The sequence below is a fragment of the Aulonocara stuartgranti genome, assembly GCF_965226115.1.
Source record: "Aulonocara stuartgranti genome assembly, chromosome: 11".
In the NCBI taxonomy this organism is placed as follows: Eukaryota; Metazoa; Chordata; class Actinopteri; order Cichliformes; family Cichlidae; genus Aulonocara; species Aulonocara stuartgranti.
The window spans coordinates 39,130,111-39,154,423 of NC_138947.1; the positions used below are offsets into that span (position 1 = coordinate 39,130,111).

Consider the following 24,313-nt stretch of genomic DNA (forward strand, 5'->3'; position numbering starts at 1 on the left):
CTTGCTTCCTCCTCTTCTGTACCATTGATTCATTAATGTTGAATCCTCTGCAGCTGCTCTATTCCCATGTTGTTGCAGTATATTAATGACCAGTGTTGGTCAAGTTACTTGAAAAAATGTAATCAGTAACTAATTACTGATTACTTCCCCCAAAAAAGTAATCCCGTTACTTTACTGATTACTTATTTTCAAAAGTAATTAATTACTTAGTTACTTAGTTATTTTTTAAAAACACGATTCACAACCTGAAGAGGTGATAAAGCGATAGATCTTTCAGCCCAATTCTACTTTTTCTGCATAATCCATCATACAAAATGTAATCAAATGGAAAAGTCTCTTTTTTTAAACTTGTTTTATTAGTTTTAATCTTTTAACTTTATGCATCAAGCAAAAATTTAATTATATGCAACATTCTCTGACTTGAATAAATTAGTTTAACATTTAAACCTATTTTCTGCACATTCCAGCACATAAAATAATTTGTTTTTGTGTTTACACTCAGTCTTTCAATAGATGCAAGTAAAACACAGCAGAAAATAAATAAAGTCAAAGAATCAGCGGTCCTGTTGCTCTATTTTCACCTGTAAAGCAGGAGTGGGGTAGGCGGAGGTTTACCCTGGTGCAGGTGTGCCGCGGTCAGTTGCAGAATCCGCGAGTTTCTCTGTGAGTTTCCCATTACGTCGTAGCTACTCGGTGCTTGTTTGGAAGTTTAGGGGGTTTTTTCGCTGTAAAAAGAAGTTTTCTTCCCACGCACAGCGGACGCTAATGTTTTTGTCACTTTTTATGGAATCAGTACTTCCACGCTTTAAATGCTGCACGCTCATACTCTCTCCCACAATCGATATGTGATCCATTGTTGATCTGCACACAGCTGTTGTCACTAACGGCGCACTTGCTTACGTCACTATCGTGAGACATTCTCACAAAAAATCACGGTTTTAGTAACACAGTAACGCAGCGTTCCTACGGGAAAGTAACAGTAATCTAATTAATTTGCAATAGTAATCCCTTACTTTACTCGTTACTTGAAAAAAGTAACGCGTTACTGCCCATCTCTGTTAATGACTAACCTCGTATTGTGGATGGATTATCTCAGTTGTTCTCCTGACTGAAGTTTGGTCTGTTTACAGCATCCTGCCATGCGATTGCATTTGTCCCTAACCATCGGGAACCCTCATGTTAACTTTTATCAAGTGGAAAAAAGTTAGCGTTCATCCTCCAGCTTCACTGTGTTTATATTATGCTAACATAGCTGTGTCGCTAGAGATCACGTAGCACATCATTATATACCAGCTAGCCCAACTTCAGTAACCCTACAAACATCACTGCTTTTAGTTTTCTGTCTTTATCTGAAGTGTTGGCAACTTAGCGACTTTGTCGCTATATTTAGCTAGTTTTCAGACCCCATCATCGACTTTTTTTCTAAAAAGCGAGTAGCGACAAATCTGGCAACTTTTATTGGAGACTTATGACGACTTTTTGACGTGAAAGCACGTATCGCTCTTAGGTGCTGCTGTGGGCACCTCGCCCATGCCAAAGCGCTCACAGGCGGCAGGTAGTCCTCATACAGCAGTCCCCCCTAGCAGATGTCAGAGCAGGAGATATGCGTACACGCATATGAATACGCATACAAACTGCAAATGAATCGCGCATCAGCGAAGCCGCTGCCCACCCCCCGACTGTGAAGCAGGGTGGGAGCAGTGGTAAATGCACTAAAATACATCATTCCCATCATTGCAAACTTAGAAAGCAGAGGTCCTTGCAGAGCCTTAAGTCCATCTTGTACATCAGATTTCGACTGAAGCTGTCTGGTGAGGCTTACTATGTCCATTTCGATTGTTTATGGTTAAAAATGTTCTTCTTTTACTGTTACTTTTTATGTATCACAAGGTTTAAAACTACTTAAAAAGACACACACCAAAAACAGTAACTCCACCAGAGTGTCTATTTCGCGTCACTTTTGCTGGTCCCAAGTCCAGATCAAGGAGGAGGGTTAGAACTGTGACATCAAAAATACAATAATTGCTAAAAGAAATTTAATTTGTAGTTCTAAATATATTCTAAATGTTTTTAGGGTGTTTTTTTTACTCACTTTATGTCTCCCACAATGTTATTTCTTTCTCCTACAGCATCTGTTACAATTACATTAGCATGACCAGTTAGGCGACGACATCATTTAGCGACTTCTAGCAACTTTTCGTGCAGCCAATAGCGATTTTCCTTACTTAGGAGTTGGCATCACTGTTCATTTATGTTGAAGTGACAGCAGAGCTGTACGTCTTAATGTTTTCAGAAATCTCTCAGTCAGAACATGCTATATCATGTTTAGGTGGAAACTAGCGAGCTAACTTCCTGCTAACTTCTAACTCCATTAAATTTAATAAATCCTGTTTTCATGGATGCCTGGATGTTAAACTTAATTGTTACACCTGGTAAAGCAGCAATGCTGATTGTTTTATTAAAGATGAAAGAATTTAGACAGTTTTTAACTCTCAGTGTTCGTTTGACTTTGGGACCTGAAGTAGACTGAGTTTAGGACCCAGATTCCGCCGCGAGGCTCCTGACTACAGCAGCAGTAATGCTCCAACAATCCATCAGGCGGTGCGGCTTCATAGCTTAGCAAAGTCGCACTAAAACATTTTTGACAGATGTTTGAGCGCCGTGTAGCACATAAAATCGGTTCGAGGTCAGTGAGCACAACCAGAATTCATACATAAGGAGCACCGGATTATAAGGCGCACTGTCGATATTTGAGAAAATTAAAGGATTTTAAGTGCGCCTTATAGTGTGTAAAATAGTGTAATGCAAACCTTCAAAAGTCTGGAGGATAATCAAGATGCTTTTTGGAAAAGGTGCTGATCTTTTTGGTCAGCAGTGACTTTCACCTTGGAACTCTCCCACCAGTTTTGCCCAGGTGACTCATAAACTCAATGACCAGTAACACATTAAAGGTTCTTTAGATGTTCTGGGTTCCTTTGTGATTTCCTGGATAAGCTGTTGACACGTTCTTTGAGTAACTGTGGCAGGACAGCCACTGTTCCAAGTTTTCTCCATTTATGAATAATGGCCCTTATTGGGGTTCACTAGAGTCCTCTTAGTCCTTTCCAGACCAGTAATGCCAGTGAGTTTGTTTCTCATTGATTCTTGAATTTATGCAGTTCATGGCATAATATGATGCTCTTTGAGCTCTTTTAGCCTACTTCACTTTATCAGACCAGTTTCTTGAGTCACTAGTCACACGGATATCCTGGTCTTGATGTGGCTGGTGAAACTGAACCCTAACCCTTGAAAAACTAGTTACTCATAGTTAATTCGTGATTTAACGAGGGCTCTGCAACTGAATTTTATTTTGCATTGTATTTATTTAGCCAACATCAATGATTTCAGACAAGACATTATAAGAACGGACTGCCAGATTATTTCAAGGTTCAAGGTTCAAGGTTCTTTATTTGTCACATGCATAGTTATACAAGTATAACACACAGTGAAATGTAGCCTGACACGCTCCTCGACATGTGCAAAAATTGGGGGGGGGGGGGGGGGGGGGTGTAGAGGAAGAACATTATATATATATATACAGACATATAGTATATACACTGGGTGAATGTGCAGTAGTAGCAGCAAGCAGGTGAATTCTGTACATTAATATGAATAGACATCTGACTATTTTACAGGATAGACAATATAAACATATTTAAAATTAAAGGAATTGAAATGTACATTGTGCCTTGGTTTAGTGTCTGGAAGAGTCCTGACTCAGTCAATTATAGATGATGTGAGAGGGCGGGTGTGTGTGTTTAGGGCACGGATGGCTTGGGGATAGAAGCTCCTCTTGAGTCTCTCTGTCCTTGCCCGGAAGATGCGGAACCTTCTACCAGATTGCAGAAGTTGGAACAGTTTGTTGCCAGGATGGGACGGGTCCTTCAGTATCTGCGCTGCTCTAGTCCGGCATCTCCTGGTGTAGGTGTCCTGAAGCGGGGGGAGAGCAATCCTGCAGCAGCGTTCTGCTGTACGGATCACTCTCTGGAGAGCTTTTTGGTCCTTCACACAGCTGTTCCCAAACCACGATGTCATGTTCTGTGTGAGGATGCTCTCCACAGCGCCTGTATAGAAAATCCTGAGGATCTTTGGAGAGACCCTGAACTTCCTCAGTTGTCGTAGGTGATACAGGCGCTGCCTAGCCTTTTTGGTCTGGACCTGAATGTGGGCAGCCCATGTCAGGTCTGAGGAGATGTGGACACCAAGATACTTGAAGGACTGCACCCTCTCCACTGGAGCTCCATTGATGATGATGGGCTTGTAGTCTCTGTGCTGACCCCTTCTGAAGTCCTTCTGAAGGAAGTCCTTCTGAATTTTAAAGGTTCAATAAAATAATTTCAGAGGCCTCGACCCATTTTCTTTCTTTTAATGTCTTATTCTTGAGACGGACCATCAATGGTGCTACTGAACAGGTAACAGACAAACAGCTTGTACTAAGAGTGGAAACTTTTGTTTTTCTCATAAATTATTTCAGGGTATTATATCCTTTAATGACACCATCAGATCAAGCGTGTGATTGGCCAAAGCTTTGATCTAATTTAAAGTCACTTGAAAATCACATTTTTATCCCAAATATTACCCCAAGGAAGATGAACCTGAACAACAAAAAGAAAAGACCAAAAATGTCAGCGTGAGCATAATGACCGACACTTTTAATAATAATACATGATTTGTAAAACAAGTGTTCACCTCCAGCATAACAAAGAGCGCAGCACGTGGCAGCGTCGTATCTCCATTCCCTTCCTCGTTGCCGGGGTGAGCAGTGTTAGCAGGTAACAGATGGCAGCCTGATCGCAGCACGAGCTCTCTCAGATGATTTTTCATTACCTTTATAAAACCGTGAGGCAAATGTCCTGCAGCCAGTGCTATGCTAATAAGCCTTCCTGTGGAATCCAAGGCCACCAGCTCCAACATATGGACGCACAGACTTGTTACTTCATTATGCCAAGATGAGGAAGTACTTTGTGCCCCGCAGCCAAATGTGAGGATGTCAACTTTCTTTTTATAAACCACTGAGCATCACCACCCCCACAAACCCGCATTATAATTCTCTGCCTGTAAACTCAGTGTCAGCGTTACACATGATTCTGGACATATTTTCACTCAAACACAGGAAGGTCAAAGCATGATCATGTATCAGCTGGTGAGTCCAACACAATGGATCAGAACAAGATTTTAAGACAACTACAAGCTGGACTGCACATTTATTCCCTTTGAATATTTATGGTCAGATTACTGAGACATTACAACACTGTTTTTGTTGAGCCTGTGACCTTCCCTCTAATGCTGCCAGCAGTACTGTACACAAGAAACATTCAAATCCATGTTGAAAAGAAAGATTTAATGACCACATGAATGCTGGTATAAAGCCACGTTCAGGTTACTGACCCTATCACACAGGAGAAGCTTAACCCTTATCTAATCTTCACAAAAAGATTTGCTTTTTTATTCTCTGCAGAAGAAAATATGATTATCCAATCCATATTTATATATTTAATGCGATGATTGATTATCTGTATTATTGTAGGGCCTGTACCTTACAATATAAAGGAAACTGTTGGCGTGATTTAATGTTATATAAATAAAACTAAAGTGAATAAAATCAAGTAAGAGGCAATTTTGGTTGACACTCAACACTTTGTATGGCACAGAGAAGGAGGTATTCCTTCCTCACAGGAGATAAATCAAATAATATTTGAGATGATTGAAACTAAAAAAACAGGTTACACACACATTTGAAGTATGTAGAGTCCTTTAATGTGTCCACAATCTACAGTCTGATAGAAACATGTTTCCTGAGTTTAAGAATAGTGACGTCATCAGTTTTAGAGTTGCATAACAAATTTGATTTGAATCATTTTTTAAAAGTCTGAATTTTTACAAACTTTGTGTGTCTGAGCACACTGCCACACTGGTGACCAGTATATATCCTGCGTCTGCCCTGTGACAGATGGGATGTGCTCCAGCCACCCCACATCCTGAAATAGTTAAGTGAAAGAAATGGATGGTTCAGCAACTGAACTACTTATCAAGCAACTGTAATTGTCAGAATATAATAAATTCAAAGACAGAATGATGAATCAGATTAATCCAGAATTACTGGCACATTATTTGAAGCGAGCGGCTGGTTACAGTTCAAATTCATTCTTTAGTAGATAATTTGTAGCAGTTGCACAATCAGTAGAAATGCAGACAGTTCCACAGTAAACTGACTCAACATCAAAGCATGGAAACTGTCAGATATATAGAAAAGTTGCATAAATATTGTAACATAAAATTTCTTACCCATTGTCCTCTAAAGCATAATGCTCAGCAGCTCATTCCCAAACTCCTTCCCTATTTCTCTTTGTCCTGTTCTCTCTTATCCGAGTTCTCTCCTTATGAAACAGATTCATTCCCACTGTGGTAGTTATCTGAGCGCTGGAACAATGTTTCAGGATGTTGGGAGGAAGAACAAGATGACAGGCATTTTGTGTTAATGACGGCCGCTGAACGCTGAGAGAAAGGGATGAAGAAAGAGAACAGATTTGTCGTGTTGCCTTTCCTCTTAATCCTTTCTTCTCAGCATCTCTGTGTCACCTCTCTCCCTTTGTCTGGATCATAGATAGCAAGCTTTCTGAGTTAGACTTTAAATCTCAATTCCCACCGCAGTTAGAAGGCAAAGAACGAGATCAGAGTCTGCCTCCCCAAACCACACACTCACCCCTGGTTTTCTTCTCCTTTTACTGTATGCATGTGGACATTATCTTGGTTAGAAGCTTTGGGTCAGACGCTAATTTCTGCACTAGAGCACTCAGTGTTTCTTGGTGTCCATTATAGAGGGAAAGAGAAAGATTGCCGATAATTAGACTGAAGGAGGAAGGCATTTTAACACAACGTGTAGCAGTTATTATGGAAGAGGTGAGTAAGGAGAAGTTTCAGATTTGACCACGCAGTTTAAAAGGCAATTTTCATGGTGTATTCTAGAAATATCAGGATTAAACAGCAGCTCATCCTTCGGCCCCATACTGACGTTTAGCTGCATCTACAGAGACAATCAGAACATGTTCGTGTGTCAGAAGAAGAGGCAGCGATCTGCTGCTCTTATTTCAGGTGAATTCATTATTTTAGGCTGGTTACATTCACATGCATAGTTTCCATAGTGTTGTGATATGATAATTGTAACATATAGTAACATTTAACTGACTTGAGTCACTTACTATAATGTGCTACTCTTGAAAATGTTGAAGAAGAAGAAGAGTGAACGGTGAGAAGCACTCTTCTCAGGTCATTGAAAAGACATCAAGCAAAAGACTTATTAGAGTTATTGGAAAGTGAGAAGCCGGTCAAACCCAGAACCAGTGCTAACCACCGCATCAGCTATTCTCGACTGAGCAGAGGGTTGTTTTTGTTGTTTGTTTGTTTGTTTTGTTATATTGGACAGGACAGTGAAGAGTAAAAAGGAAGCAGGTGGTGAGAATAACGACAATAACACGCAGAAAATAGCCAAAACTAGTCCAAAGCCCAGGACGCTGCGGCAAGGATTCTAGCCCGATGCTAGCTAACCCCTGACTCTTCTTTGGTAAATAACTGTGAGGTTTTCATCTCTCTCTCTCTCGCTCTCTTTTTAAAAGCAGTTATTCCATATTTTAACATGTTCTTAAATAAATGAACAAAAACATTTTGAAAACCTTTATGGCTACATACGGTTTAGATGTTATTCCAACCTCAGATCAGCAGAAAAAGCTCCGTTTGTAAACATGAATTGGTGAACAGTTAAATTCATTTAGTTAAAATTTCACGTTTAATCTTTCAACTACATCTCAACAAACAGCGAAGAGTGCCTGACCAGATGTAACCCAGCATCAGAATATGTTATTGATCCCGAGGGGAAATTATGTAAACATAGTAAACAACAACCATGAAGAGGATGAGGCCGTTTACATCGTCACACTATATCACTGACTTTACATCCACCCTGGTGCTAAACGCTAACATTTATTTTGCCATTGATCATTGTTCATGCAGCAAATACGACATTCTTATTATAAAATATGAATAAAGCTTTCTCTGTTGTAGAGAAAGACAAATGTAGTTTTGCAGACAACAACAATAATGATAAAATTAGGTTGACCAAACTAGCAGCTGTGATCTGAAGCTGTAGACTGAAACCTGAAACATCGTTTGAAGTGAACTAAAGAGAAACCGACTGAATTATTTTGGCCGGCCAGCGATGGAGACTTGAGGAGTTTGTGAGGTAACCTGGGGCTTTGCTGACACCTGTCTGACTGTGTTACATTTGATTTGTTTATTTTGCCATGTGGCTGTTGCTCAGCAACTTCTATGATGAGCACAATATTCAATACAAAACAAGTTATGAAAACCTAAAAAACTCATTTAAAGGTAAAAACAAACAAAAACTGTTTAATAATATTTTCTTTAATAATAATATTTAATGATCATAGTTAACCTTGCTTTAAAAAATACTGACGGCAGTAGATTCTCACACTGATGCCTCTTTGTGCCCCAGTGGATATCTTTGGCTCTAACACTGAAAGATTTACAGAGCTCGTCCTTTGGGTAGAAGAGATCAATAGTGCAAAAACATTTGACATTTTTTCTGGGTGGCTTGATGTTTCCTTAAAATTCCTTAAATGATTCAAAAAAAATCTCAGCTGGTTTGATGACTGAAAATAAGATGCGTTTGCAGCTAATCGAAAGTACGTTTGCAGCTCCAGCTAGAACTCGTTGTGCAGAGATAGCACACCAACCAGAAACAGAGAGAAATGGGGGTTGGGGGGGGGGGGGGGGGGGTGGGAGGTCCTTCGAGCACAAACCCCAACACCACACTCAGGGCAGGAACTCCCGCACTGTCACAGGATGTGTGTAGACAATCTCCTCCCTGGATCTTGCAACAAATCGATCAGTCCCCTGCATTTAAGGTCCTTCTTTGTCAAAATGGGCTTTTCAGCCTGAAATGAGATCTGCTGGCAGAGAACAAACGGGCAGCAAGGAGACAATGTCACACTAATGTCGCCACCAAGAGCTGTTTCCTCCACCACAAACAGTTTAAGGGTCAGCACAGGCCAGCTGTAACTCCATTAGACAGAGAAATGGCTAGCTTAGACTCTGCAGCCTGACACGCGTCATGTGTTTTCACAGCAGCCGTTCAGGCAAGGAAGGGGGGGGGGCATCAAGGACAGATGATGAAACATTAAGAACATGGGTAAAAAAGATGTAACTACTGAGAGGAGATATCTTTAGTTCTGATTATAAATGTAAAAATAATGCTGTACATAGCAGTCATTATGTTACACAAAGCCTGTCGAGTCTTTTCAGGTATTACAGGTAAAACCACCTCATGTTTTGTGTTTACTACAGAAGATATACTGTAAACTGTCGAATAACAATCACAGCCACATACTGCAAATATCATTTCTGGCACGTGTACTATTTTCGGTGTTTGAGCCGATACAGCACCATGATATTAGAATTCAAGTGTGCACGTGTGCATCGTTTAGAACAGTGCACTACACTTTATTGCCAAAAGTATTCAGTCACCCACTGAATTCAGGAGTTCTGATCACCTCCGTGGCCACAGCTGTACATAATCAAGCACCTGAGAATAAAGAGCGCTTCTACAAACATTTGTGAAATAATGGATCGCTCTTGATGAATTGCAGCATGGCACAATGAAAGGATGCCACCTGTGCAACAAATCAGATTGTGAAATTGACTTGCTACTAAATATTCCAACTGTTCAAGGTATCATAATAAAGTGGATGCAACTGAGAATGACAGCAGCTCATCCACGAGGCTGTAAAATCACAGAGTGGGTCAGCAGATGGTGAGGCACATCGTGCACAGAGGTCGCCAACTTTCTGCAAAGTCAAGGACCTCTTAGCTCAATGTGGCCTTCAGATTAGCTCAAGAACAGTTCATACATGGGATACGTTTCCATGGCTAAGCAGCTGCATCCAAGCTTTACATCACCAAGCACATCAGTTATAGTAGTGCAAAACATCTGGACCCTACAGCAATGGAGACTCGCTCTCTGAGGTGACGAATCCCACTTCTCTGACCAAACACAGACTCCTTTATTCTTAGTCTTTGTTTGGTGGATGGTAAGGTCTGACTGCACTGTGCCAAGTGTAACGTTTGGTGGAGGGGGATTCTGGTGTGGGCTTGTTTTTTAGCAGTTGGGCTCAGCCACTTAGTTCTGGTGAAAGGAACTCTTCATGCTTCAGCATACCAAGACATTTGGGACAATTTCATGCTGCCCACTTTATAGGGACAGTTTGGGGATGGCTCCTTCCTGTTCCAACATGGCTGCACACCAGTGCGCAAAGCATGGTCTGGTTTGGTGTGGAAAAACTTGAGTGGAAAGCGCCCTGACTTCAATCCGATAGAAAACCTTTGTGATGAATTGGAGCGGATATTGGGAGCAGGGCATTCTCATTCAGCATCATTGTCTGACCTCACAAATGCACTGCAAGAAGACCTTGTGAAAATCCCTCCCAGTGGAGTTGAAGCTGTTCTAGCTACAAAGGGTGGGCTGACATCATTTTAAACCTATGGATTAGGAATGGGACACCACTCAAGTTCAGATGGGTGTGAGGGCAGGCGAGCGAATACTTTTGGCAATATAAAGTCTAACAAGTATCCAAACTGAGACGCACTAAATCCTTTAATGACTGTGTCAGGGTCCAGTTGTTCTACATTGTTGCGTTGCATCTTTGCATTGGTGCTGCAGAAATATGAACTTATCATGAATTTACAATGCAGAATTTTATGATGCACATCCGAGATCAGCCACAGTTTGTTATTCCTGACTGTTATCTGAGGCTATCTTTATTACATTTTTTATTGGAGAACATATTCATCTTGGATTTTCCAAGATGAATATGTTCTATCGTCAGACCAAGTTTGACTCAGTGTTGTGTGTCCTCCCAGTCAGAGAGGAACAAAAAGGGCTTCAGACAGCCACTGACCCTGGAAATAACACTTTTTATATTTTTTTCTTCTTTATTTTGTCCCCAGCCAGAAATCGAGTAGAAGTAATTTGATTTAGCCGCGGGCATTTGCTATTGATTGTCTGGCCTGCTGGACGCTGCGGTCAAGTGTTTGTCCAAACAGCAGCAAGAGAAAAAACAGAAAGTGAGTGAGAAAAGAGAGAGAGCGTGCCAGAGTGAGACAGCTATGCAGAGTGGGAAATGATGATGAGGAAGAAGATAACTGTGGCCCACATGTGGGAGGCCCGCTCTATAGGAGGGCCACATGTGGGCCTCCTATAGAGCGGGCCTCCTCTATAGGAGGTCCTTAAAGTACCCTGGCAGAACGATGCCAAAGTCAGCACAATGGTCTGTACATTATATTATGACAGAATTTTAATACACTTTGACTTAAACTCAATGAATGCAATAAGTCTCCCGTTTAAAGACATTCTGTTCTTTGTCTGAATAAATGATCTTATCTTTGTGGACATGTCACAAGTTAACACTTGTTACTGTTTATTGAAAAAAGCACTTTTCCTTCTGTTACTGGCCTCACTGTAATCTCACTGTACACCTGTATAGTGACAATAAAGGCATTCTATTCTATTCTATTCTATTCTACTAACCTGTTTGGTGTTTACCGTTTTCTTCTCAGTGCTCTTCTTTCTCCAGCCACTGTCCTCCCACCCCCAGGCAGCTGGCCGCTCACCTACAGTGTGGTTGTGTTACTGGTTTCTTCCTCTCAAAATGAAGAGTATCCTTTGTCATCAAGTGCTTGCTGTAAGGATCTTGTGTAAGGTCTTGACCTCGCTAAGTGCCCAAAGATTGGTTTGCATAAATAAAAGAGAACCAAAGCAAATTTAATGTAATGAAATTCACAAACTGAACATAACACTGAGGAAATGGTACTATGAGTATTTTAGCTGAAAACTCACATTTTCCATTTCCTGTTTGGTTGGGAATGACACCAATGACAGTTTTTTAGAGTTCCGTATTTTCTGCCCTATAAATCCTTATGACTGTGCTAAGCTATGAAGCCGCACCGCCTGATGGATTGTTGGAGCGTTACGGCTGCTGTAGTCAGGGGCCTCGCAGAGTAATCTGGGTCCTAAACTCCGTCTGTTTCAGGTCCCAAAGTCAAATGAACACTGAGAGTTAAAAACTCTCTAAATTCTTTCATCTTTAATAAAATGATCAGCGTTGCTGCTTTCCCAGGTGTAACTATGAAGTTTAACATCCAGGCATCCATGAAAACAGGATTTATTAAATTTAATGGATTTAAAAATAGTTACGCAAAACAGAGCGTGCTGCTCCGACCGGCTTTAAAGGGTTAATTTCCTGCACTAATGTAAGGTGACCTCGAGGGTGTTTAAAGGCATCTATGAATACAATTATTATTAATAATAATAAAACCGATACCCAGAGGGTCTGTTTGGTTCAGTCTTTGGCGAGACCCAAGAAGAAGAAATGTAGGACTTCAGCTCTGCAGATGCCACAGAAACATTTTTGCACGTGTTCCTTCAAACAGCCAGAAGCACAGACAGTTCTGCACAGGTTAAATGCTGATTAGCTGAAAGATCTGATGGAAGAGGAAAGACAAACACTATGGATGTGAAAAAAATGATAAAAACATCACAAAAACATTCTTCCTTATCACCCCAGCAGGTCCATGAGCCATGACCATGTCCATGACCAGGGGTTGCTGGTTGTCCCGCATACAAGGTTAAAAACAAAAGGTGACAGAGCGTTTGTATCAGCGGCCCCCCCGACTCTGGAGCTCGCTCCCTTTGAGTTTGAGATCTGTGGACTCAGTCGTGTCTTTTAAAAAGCAGTTAAAAACGTATCTGGTTAAACTCGCTTTTGGTTGATTTTGTTTTGTTTTAGATTTTAATGTCTGTTTTCTGCCTCTGTAAAGCACTTTGTGATTTTATCTTGAAAGGTGCTTCATAAATAACATTTTACTTTACTTACATTATGAAGCACTGATGAGAAGCACGGACAGCTGCTGCAGCTTCCATTTTTGTCAGTATTTCATCTTCTCACTACAGAAAAGATCTGTGTACAGCATAACATCTGTGTTTGCTAACCCGAGGACAGCACCCCACAGGACATCACTCTGACACTGTGTTCAGCTACAATGTGCAGACATGGACTGGCAAAGATCTGTGTCCTCCTGCCACCAACACTACCACACTGAAACCTTCACACATCTGTGGGGAGCAGCATGCAGAAGCATCACCCAGCATTACCAGAGCCGTGTCGCACAATAGAGTCACAAATGGCATAACAATCAAACAAAATCACTCTCAATAATCACCACACTATAACTAATAAACATGAGAAAGGTGAATAATCAACAGCAAACTTCCTCATCCTCCTTTCAGTAATAGAGTCAGTGTGCAAGGCCTGAGCCTGTGATATGTGACATGCAGGTGAAGCCCTGCCTGCTCCTCCAGGAACACTAGGCCTATTAAAAAAGAAGAGAACAGAGGAGCAATTTTAGCTGATCGCCCTCCAAAGGTCTGGGTCACAAAGCAAGAAGCAGCAAGAAGAGACAGAAAGACATTCATAGACAGAGCAAAAGCACTGCTTCCTAACACTTTGTAGTCATTTCTAAATGGCTTGTTTAAGGCTGTGTTTTTATTTTCATTATTTTCCATTCAGTAAAATAGTTTTTTATTGTTTTTTGCTGGACTTTCCTTTATGCAGCCTTTTTTTCTTTTGCTGTTTCTGTGTGTCGACATCATTGGTCTAAAGAAACAGACAGTAAGAGACCCATCTGTTAACTTTTAACCCTTCTACTTGTGATTGTATATTAGAGGTGTGTGAGAAATAGCAAATAATAAACCGGGACATGTTGCTTTTTAAGTGGTGGGTTCTGCTAAACATTTGAGGGAAACCAGATGATCTCAAATCCGCTGCTGTCAGTACAGAGGTGGGAACACGACCACTGAAAACTGATGTCAGGTGATAAGTTTCTGCAACCATAACTGAAAGTTTGGATTGGACATTGAAAACACTCATATAATGCTTTGATGCATGTACACAGAATTGTAACTGTGTGCAGTGATGCAAATGTAAATCTGCTGATGATGACAGAAGCAGTTTCCAATTTTCTGCTCTGTTAGTCTCAAAATCATGTCTAGCAGACGTTTCATGTGACTGAGTTATGAGATGGAAGTTAGCTACGTGTATGTAAATCTTTGTCCAGACACAACTCTGCTCTCTAAGTCAGTACACATGTCTTCAGAGCATCTCTGCGGAGCCTGTTGGGGTTTATGTGCTGTGCTCTGCTTCTTTCAGCCTTTTTTAATCTGGGAAAACACGAGTCCTCAGAGACCAACAAACGGTGCTGGGTACGTTCTTCAGCAGAGCTACCGTTTGCTTTTTGACTTGAACAAAGAGTCAGTCCTTCAGCTTTACCAGAGTAGTTTTTCACACAAGTATCCTTATACTTCTACTCAAGTACAGAATATCTGTACATTACCACCTCTGGCTCGCAGCAGTGACGACGACTCAAACAACTGCACAAAAGATGAGGAGAAAAGGGAAAAACATCGGAGCTCTCCACCTGTAAAACCATTCCTGTTCGGGGGTCGTCTGGCTGGTGCTCCTTTAGTGCACCTGCTGTGAATCTCATAAACACCAAAGCAGCTGAATCTGATTAACTTACCTGACCAGATCAATATCCCAGTTTAACTATCAGTGTCAACGTTTCATGGACTTGATGCTGTCCTCTGATTAAAATGTGTCCCATTTAGATGTTTGAGCAGTGTACATTTCACCTTTAGAAATCAGTTCACACAACAGCATTAGCATTATCCCAGTCCCCCTAAATTAGCCAGTGCTGAGTTGAGGTTTCAGTACTTTACCCGAGAAAGAACAGGACGAGCTAACGTGCTAACGTGCTAATGTGTGCTTTTGGCCAGCTTTTCCCTCGTGGGCCTGCTGTGACTGCAGCTCCTTCCCACCTGCTTCTCTGATCTCTGTTTCACATCTTACTCCCTCAACTATGCAAAAATCCTCCAGTCTGTGTTTGTGTTAGTTCTTTCACTATGTTATGCAGCCTGGAGTCGTCTTACACTCCTCCATGCGGGACGCCTGCCAACACTCCTGTTCCTCAGTGATGCACAGTGCCTATTTGCACCTTTGAATGTGGTAGAGAGCCCACAAATATCTCTGCCACTGTCTCCCCAAGGCTGCTTTCAGATTGTAGTGAGAGCACAGGCTGTCTGAGTCACTGTGAATCACCACTTCCTGCCTTTAATCACCTTCTCTTAATAGGACTGAATGACTCAGTGCAAGTGAATGAGGGCAAAAGAGCAAGATACCAGACATTCTCCTAGTTGCCAACTTCTAATGAATAATACTCATTGTCACCCATGTTCTGAATGAATAAGACACGTTCATTTGTGTAGTCCGTCCCTTTAAAACAGATTGGAAGATACCGGGCAGAGGGCAGAGGTCTGCACTTTGGAGATGTCACAGAAAAGGCAGCGAGAGTGAAAAGACGAGGGCTGTTTAAATATTCATAGCACTGAAAGATCTGCACGTTGCATGTTATTTTTGTAGGATTTCTTTATCCTTCTTCCCTCATCACTTTTTCTGCATTTCAAAAACTACAACAAGACAATTTAAATTATCATTTGCTGCCATTGCACAAAGTTTCAGTAAATAGTGAGTTTCAAGTTGTTTTGCTTTTGGCCACGCCTACCTGCCCAGACTGACCTCAACAGAGAAATCAAAGTGCATCGGTGAGGAGCTGTGGTGAGACTGTGTCCTCATGAGCACATAGAGAACTTTACTTATATACATGTCAGCAGAAACGACGGATGTTCGTGTCACATGCTGCGGTTTACCTGTCAGCAGCTGTTACTTCTTTACTTATGTATTTCCTTTGCCACAGGCCTGGATTTAAAGGGCTAGAAAAGTCAGAGACATATCATTTGTTCCTAGGTTTATTTTTCAGTGAACACTGAGGCTCTTACTTTAATTAGTAAAGTAAGAGCCTCAGTGTTGGAGCGGTGAATTGCATCTTCGTGTTGCACCTTCCTCTCATGCAGCGTTTTACACTCTGCACCAATGATTTTCCCATCCTTATCCAAACTTCAGTTTGTAAAACTTAACAATGAAGGAAAAAAATCTTCATTAAACTCTGGAAAATGTCATATGAACACTTATTTGTTTCATATGTTGGGTTCGACCCCTGGAAGCACCAAACATTATACTGAAAGCGCCTTCATTTGCTCCTCGACTCTGGAATTTTCTCTTCTTAGGTTTATACTCAAAACTCACCTGTTCAAAATAGCTTATTCCACACAACCTTTCCACTCCGCCAACTTTAATCTGTTCTTTCTATTATGTTTCTTATTATTGTGTATATTCCCTGCTTTTATGCCTACTTTTACTACTTTACTCTGTACAGTGTCCTTGAGTGTTCTGATAGCGCTTTTAAATAAAATGTATTACTAATATTATCCTTATTGTATTATTGTATTAGCTAACAACATAATAATACGATCGTATCAGTGATGAAAATGTCTTCACATACACATGCAGTGAGATTGGCTCTGATCCATGCCTCCATCCGTTCATCATGGTGCATCATTCAGTACATTTTAAACTCTCGTACATCCAGAACTCGGCCTTTTTTCTTCTGCTTCTCTGAAACATCACTCCTGTTCTCCAGAAATTTCCCAGCCAATCCTTTTAAACCCCTCGCTTCACTCTTAAAAAAACACGTTTTATACCCCATCCTTCACACCTCTGATGCTAAATTCCTCTCATCACGAGGGCCGTGGGAACGGACTATCCTCCATCCTTTGGAACTTTCCTTTAAACATATCCGAGACAAAACATTGAAAAAGCTCTGTAACTAGCAGGTTATTCATTCGACATGCCGCTCGTCCACTTCTAGTAATCTCTTTCGTTTGATCACAAATACAGTATGTGAATACTGATGTATTCATGTTCAGGTTCCAGTTGGAAAGCTCTGGCTGGTGGAGGGTCAGGGCGTGCTGGTCATCCTTTTCTCTGTAAATCCTCAGTGTCTTGCATCACCGCTGTTGAAACCACTGAGAAAGAAGGGCAGGCTGACATGATGTTCTTTCCTGTGGCAAACTGCAGTTTGGCTGCTGTTAGTATCCTCCACCTGTCCCCAGGGACAACCAGGACACAGTAATCTACACTCACAACACACAGTGAGGCAAAGAGCACTCTAGTGTAGTGCACTGTGCCAACTGAGTCACAGACATATGTAAATGCTCACAACATGCTCTCAGTGCTGTTTTGCCTGGAAGATCGTCATACTGGCAGTTAATGTTCTGCTACCCTGTGATGGGCGAGCAGTAAAGGAAAAAAGGTTTTTATTTAACCCAACAAAACAAACTCACGTGTAAATCATGAGCCCATAAACGAGGAGTAACAGAACTCTGACAACAACACACACTGACCTTCTGAAAGGAGACATAGTGCTTATGATCCTACAAAGAGGGGTAGGACACACACACACACACACACACACACATGATCCAGAGTAATGGTATGACCCAATTTGCAGGGCTTGCTCCGCCCCCTCTGCCCCCAACTCTTGGCTCATCAACCAATGGGCTGGGAGCAGCTGTCACTGTCACTGGTAACTCAGGAAACAAAGAAAGATGAAATCATACAAATAGCAGTGTAAGCTAACATGTGCGCACTGGTTTTACAGTATAATGTGACTGTATAAATAATTATTCTAAACCAATTCTTTATTCCCCTGTAAGTTCAATCCTATATTTAAAGACAGAGAGCTATAAGTGCAGTGTGACGTACAAGTGTCTGCACTGTGATGTCGGGTAGATGTTACCCAGCCATCACATACCCACAGCTCTAATATAACATGTGTGTATTTACAGTCAGGTTAATCAGAAAACGAAGAGCAAGATTTCAGCTTTATTTCACGACGTGTAGCAGAGGTCAGACTGCCATGACAACAGTTTTTATACATTTTCAGAGGCTCAAAGTAATTAGACAACTGACTCGAAGTCACATGACCAGGTGAGACCTGTTCACTCACTATTCTAATGACAAATTAGGCAGATTTAAGATCCAGATTTGATTCAAGCTTTAATGGGCTCAATCACAAATAACGGTGTGTAAATGTGCCCTCGCCAAAAAATCAGGACATATGCTAAACTGCCCTTCACGTCATGAAACACGCATACCACCCTGTTTTGTTCTTATGACCACGCTTATGTTAGAGAATCAGAATTGTTCTAACCCAGCAGGCTCGCACAACCTGCACGATATCTTGTTAGGATGCCTGGGTCGTTGGCCCAGGGTTTTTGAGTTTATTATATTATTTATAATTTCTAGTCTTTGGGTTTTTGTTAGAGTCATGTCCTATGGTTTGTCTCTGTGTATCCTTAGTTGCTGTCTCCCCGTGTCCTGTCTGTGTCTGCCCTGGTCCCACGTCTCTGTTCCCTCTGTAGTGCCTGCATGTGAGTCTGTGTCTTTGTTCAGTCTGTGTCATGTGTTTCCTGTTTTACTTTGAAGGTCTCTGTCTTTTCTCAGTGTGTTCAGTTTACGCTTCCTTGTCTCGTCAGTTCTGATTTGCCCCAGCTGTGTTTCCCTCCTGTTACCCATTCCCTGATTGCTCCCTCTGTGTATTTAAGCCCTGTGTTTCTTTGTGTCTGTGTTGTGATCTACCGTTATCTTGCTGTGTGTTTTGTCGGCGTAGGTGTATTTTGTGTTCTTAGTGTTCTTAGTTTTTGTTACCCTTCTGGGTTCAGCATTAAAGCTGTTTTGAGTTACTTTCTGTCTCCGGAGTCTGCACTTTGGGTCCTTCTCCTGCCTGCACACAGCTGTCACATAACATATCTGCACACTGTCCTGCTCCCATCTTTCAGTCTAAGGAAATATATTTACCTCCAGGTGTAGCAGACAATCAGCATCGTAATCCTGCACCACTAAGGCAAGAAAGTTCAGCTAAAGAAACAGAAACAACAGTATCTGAGTCCAGAGTGAGCTCAGAGTGTGTAGACAAAGAGCATGTAGATTCTCAGCATGCGTGGGTAGCACCTACAAAACTGACTGTATGTGATAACATTCAACATGTCATTGATAAGTTATTTAGAATGAAAAGTAACATGGGGAATATTATATTTTTTTATTTAAAAAACCTTAATAAACCCTGTTCATTTAGTGTTTTGGTTTCTTTACATGTATTTAATATTTATTTACTTATTTTATTTGTTTCACACAAATGTGTGAATTGGGCCAAATGTGAGGTCAAAGAAGATGTGCAGGTAAAGCAAGCCATCATTAGGATGAAGAGTGTGAAACCTGAAAGAGACAGGTAAAGGGCATGATCATCATGTTCACTGTTTAGTTAAGAAAAAAGTTGAGTTTTTGTTGTCAAAGTCTACAATCAGGGGGCGGAAAGAATTTCTTTGGACAGATGAAACAAAGATGAAGTAAAGAAAGAGCTCATGAGTCCTCATATCAAAGCTAGTCCCATTCAAACTGACATACAGTAGGATTACATATCAGGAAAAATGGGACACAGCACACAGATGTTCATGTTCATTCTAACCTGATTCGTTAGAGATAGTCGAACGTGTTGTCACTACTGCCACACAGCAAAAAGGATCTGAACTCAGATGTGCCTTTGATTTCTGTGAGACAGCAATCATACCATCAGCGAGGTGGGTAAAAATAAGTGCGCTGGTGTCAAGCGTACAACAGCAGCACCAAACGTAGCACGGGGCCACCCATGGGTGTGAGTGTTAGAGTGAATAAAGGTTTCCATGGAGGCGTGTGAAAGACTCCATTAATTAGACTGCCAGTTTCAATCCATGTCCAGCTTTTTCAATTACGGTAATTGTAAAGCCACAGGGAAATGACCCACTTGCTTGTTAAACTAGACCTTCTACATATACTTTACAACTGAAAAGCCCCTCTTGATTTAACTCAGTGGTTACATGCTTAAATTTGCTTATCTGGCGAATATGGCACGCTCAGCTGACCTGCAGAACATATACACATCAATCACTCAGGAAAATAACACACTGGTGCCTGAAAGTCAGGAGCAGAGCGGCACTTCCAACAGCACTTCCCCTTTTGCCTCTTAAGGTTATGGGAAAACCGATGAGAAGCCTTTGAAGTGATGCTGGTGGATGAACGTGCAGCACAGGAGTGTGCACAGAGGGTAGAGGAAGCTGTTCACGTGACATGAGACAGCATGTGGCTGATAAAGAAAGTTATCCAAGATAGATTCGCTTTTCAAAGTTGTGTTGCTTAATCTAAGCACTCATACCAGCCATCTGACATGTGACTGTACTGTGTTCGTCCAACATGTGGATAAATAAGGAGGGAAACTATGAAGCTATAATATGTGTTTCATTGGCAGTTCTTTGAAGTGTACATGTGTTTTACTCTCATACTTCCTTCTAAACTTTGTAAAATCTCACCAAATTAAAATCTGTCATTTAGATTAGAATAAACGTCTGAATGAAACCCAAATATATGTAATGAAACTTGAATACGAGGAATGAATATCAAAGGTTATCATGTTGCTGCAAGACGTGAATAAGTAAGCATGGAAGCAGCATTGTTAAAGTCCAGGGTTGTCCTACTGATGAAACATGTGTTCACCGTTTCATCATAGAAACGTCCTGAGCTCACACTGACCCTGTTTAAATCTCATCCAAGCATGTGGAGCCCAACAACACGAGGCTGTGTGTGCGTGCGTGTGTGCGTGCGCGCGCGCGTGTGTGTGTGTGCGCGCGTGCGTGTGTGTGCGTGTATGCGTGCGCGCGTGTGTGTGCGTGTGTGTGCGTGTGCGTGCGTGCGCGCGTATGTGTGCGTGCGTGCGTGTGTGTGTGTGTGTACAACGTTGGACAGTTCAGACCAGGGATGAAGAAAAAGACCAGCTCCTTACTCCCAGCTCGTGACATGCTGACATGCTGGCTGCTGCAGGGAAACATCCACAGACTCCCTCGGTGTCAGAGATAGATGTGTTGTCTCAGATGGAGAAGTGCTCCACCTGTGTCATGGCCTTCACAGGAGCATAGCAGTGGAAACTAAGGAAACATCATGAACTAGCTTTGCAGACTGGGTTAGTTTGCATTAACATAGATGCTGTATTTGAACCCAAACAATGTGTTAAAATCCGATGAGAGAGGGATTACTGACCAATCTCCTTTGGTCTTGTTACATTGCTCTGCTAGGATTTATGGAGGATCTCACAAACCGACAGAACCTTTTAATGACTGTATGGCACATTATCACTTTAGAAAGTAGAGCCAGTATGAAGATTTTTTTAACCTTTAAATTCCTGACAATTGGCCAAGGGAAGCAGTGTCAGCATCCCAACAGGCTTATGAGAGCTGTGTAAGGTCTCTATGCTCACTGCCATTTACAGTCATGTTTATTTCAAATGACACATCCTTTATTTATTTGCTCTCTCCTCTCTCGTCATATTTTCCAGCATGTTTCCCACCTGACCTTCCTCCCCCGATCCTGTCTCTCGCTCTTTTTGACACACTTCTGTGTGCACTTGTTTCCCTTCACTCCCCTTTAGGTTACTGAGGTAGAGATTGTTGTCTGAAAGCAATGAGACCTGACCAACATGTCTTGGGAAATCAAAGACAGTTGCAGTGAAGCAATAGGGATGTACAGATTTCCCTAATGAGTTGCAAGGAAAGATCAGGAGAATCAGAGTTACAGAGCAAGATACAGTACACACACACTAAAGGTAAAACACCCAGTTACCACCAGTTATCCTCACAGCTGTGATGTGACAGCAGTTCCAAGAAATGCATGAAGTGTTTCTTTACTCTCCAGTCAGCCCACTATGAGACACGTCCACCCTGAGAGCAACTGTCTGCTCATGTTTTTGAATGAGGTGGTGCCACAGTGACCTGACTGGGCAAAGGACTGCATGGAGCATTACAAGGGAGCAGACTTCTAGTTATCTAAAAATACAATGCAAGGCTTTACCAGTCAACCTCTATCTAACACACAGTCGTTCCACTCTAATATTCTCTCACTGGTAATAGTAGCCCGACAGCAGCCACAGTTTCTTACACGCATATTTGAAGTATGTGTCATGGTCCCGGGCCTTTGACGCAGGTTTCTTGTTTTATTTAGTTCCCTGTTGTGTCCAGTCTGTCGGTCTCGTCTCTATGTCCTCCTCAGCATCTTCTGTGTCAGTTATTTGTGCCTGCTCGTGTCGTCCATCAGGCCTCTAGTCTTGTCTCTGTCTCCGTGGTTATTGTTCCCATTCATGTCTCTGCGGGTCTCTCTCGCTCCCTGTATTTATCAGTGTGCTTCCTGTTTTATTCTGACAGTCTCTCGTCCTGTGTGCATCTTGTTCAGTTTTGCCTCCCGTCTCGTTATTTAGATTATGTTCGGCTGTGTTGCCACCTGTTGCCTCTTCTCTCCTTTTCCCTTGTAAGTATTTGATGTCTGCACCTCGCTCTGTTCCTTGTCGTGTTCTCCTTCGTTTCTCTGGCTGTGTGTTCTACCTGTTAGTTTAGTTTCCTTCCAGTTTGGTTTTGTAGTTTGTAAATCTAATAATAAAGCTGTGTTTTTGACTTTTACCTGTGAGTCTGCCTCAATCCTGTCCTGCCTCACACAGCGTTGTGACAGTATATCACTCCGTTCCAGTTCCTGGTTCCTGCTAAAAGAATGGTCTTCTTCTTCTTCTTTTTCTTGTGTAGGGGCTTTTATAATAGTGAATGCTCATATTGAATATGACTAAAATTGTAACTAATCAGGTCTGTGAAAGTGATCAAGCTTCAGATTGCTGTAAATGCTCAGACAGTTTCTACTTTATAAGGTGTAAATGTGGATGATATCCACGATGTGGTCAACTCAAGCACATCTCACAGTAAAGCTGTAACCACAAGAGCTCCCCCTGCCTGCTTTTAAAACCTCTTTGTAATCAGCATCCAGTCAAAAGAAAGCTGACTTAAAGACAGGAGGATGAGAGCTAACAGTGGATATACTGAGGGACAGCGATCGGGACAAGACAAACATGGATTATACTGCATTCTGAATTATGCAAAGCTGCTCTGGTTAAATCCATGAATAAAAGTACGGTGCTGTAAGTTAGCACAACAGGTCCCTGTGAAAAAAGGGCTTCAGTGATTCCCTAAAGCTGCTAGTAACTGTAACTAGTAACTGTAGTTTGAGTAAATGTTACTCAGACAGGAGTGATCTAAATAAACACGACCAGATAAACACTGAGAAAGAGATTCACCACCACACCTGGAGCTTGCATTTTCTTTCTGCTGCACCATCCTGGCTGCCATTTAACAAGCAGCAGGAAGGCTATGTTACTCCCTGGTTGTAGCTCAGGTGGTAGAGCGGGTCACCTACCTAACTTAGGTAGGTCGGTGGTTTGATCCCAGATTTCTCCAGTCTCCAGATGCTTGCCCTCACACTCCAATGCGTCAATTGGAGTGTGAAAAAAAAGAACTTGGGTGAATATATAAGTTGTGTAAAGCGCTTTGAGTGCTCAGAGTTGAAAAGTGCTGCATACCAGTCCATTTATTACTAACTTATGGATGTGCAGGGATCTACAGCTACATAAAGGTAGATAGAAGTTATCGATGACATTCATGTAAGTCTATGAAACACAAACCAGTGTGTGTGCATGTGAGGTTCACTAGAAACATTTATAGTTTTGCATTGAAGGTTACTGAGAGAGCTGTGCAGCAGTCGAGGTGCAGATTGTTCTTGAAAGCACAAATTGAGGGTTGGATGGGTTGAACCTTGGTGTGGTTCGTTCGACCAGGTGTAAACACCGTAATCACACCCAACTGTGATTACGGTGTTTGGTTCTTTTATGGTGTAAACGCTGTTATTCTCAAGTTATGACATATTTGATCCAGCATCATTCTTTAGCACCATTTGTCAGCTTGCATAGTGAATGTAGTAACAGGACATTTTGAAGTCAAACAGCACATCTCTCTAAACTACACAGGGACTGAATTTCAAAGTCAACATTGAGTAAAACCAAAGCGCTCATGAAAGACACGAACGACACGATCCAGTGATGGTGGCCAACTGATGGCTAGGCTGAGACTCTTCTCTGGTAAGTCTCATATGCAAATACGAAGCTTCAGCCTAGCAGTAGTTGTTGCTAGCTCTGCAAGCAGCTTTGCAGCCCATTAAAGCTCAGCTTCAGTGTCATGTTATTCCTTCTGTTTCCAGCTGAATCAGCGTTGCTGTCACTGACTCCTGCTGTGTTTTGCTGCTGTTCTTTCTGCATTTTGTCTCGTTATTATCTGCATGTGCGTTTAAGGGCTGCT

At 41.7% G+C, this 24,313-nt stretch overlaps 1 protein-coding gene across 2 annotated transcripts in view; it reads right to left on the reverse strand.

Moving 5' to 3' along the window:
* Positions 1 to 24,313, reverse strand: part of grik2 (glutamate receptor, ionotropic, kainate 2) — a 340,023-nt gene that overhangs the window by 294,353 nt on the left and 21,357 nt on the right. The gene's annotated exons all lie outside the window — the stretch shown is intronic.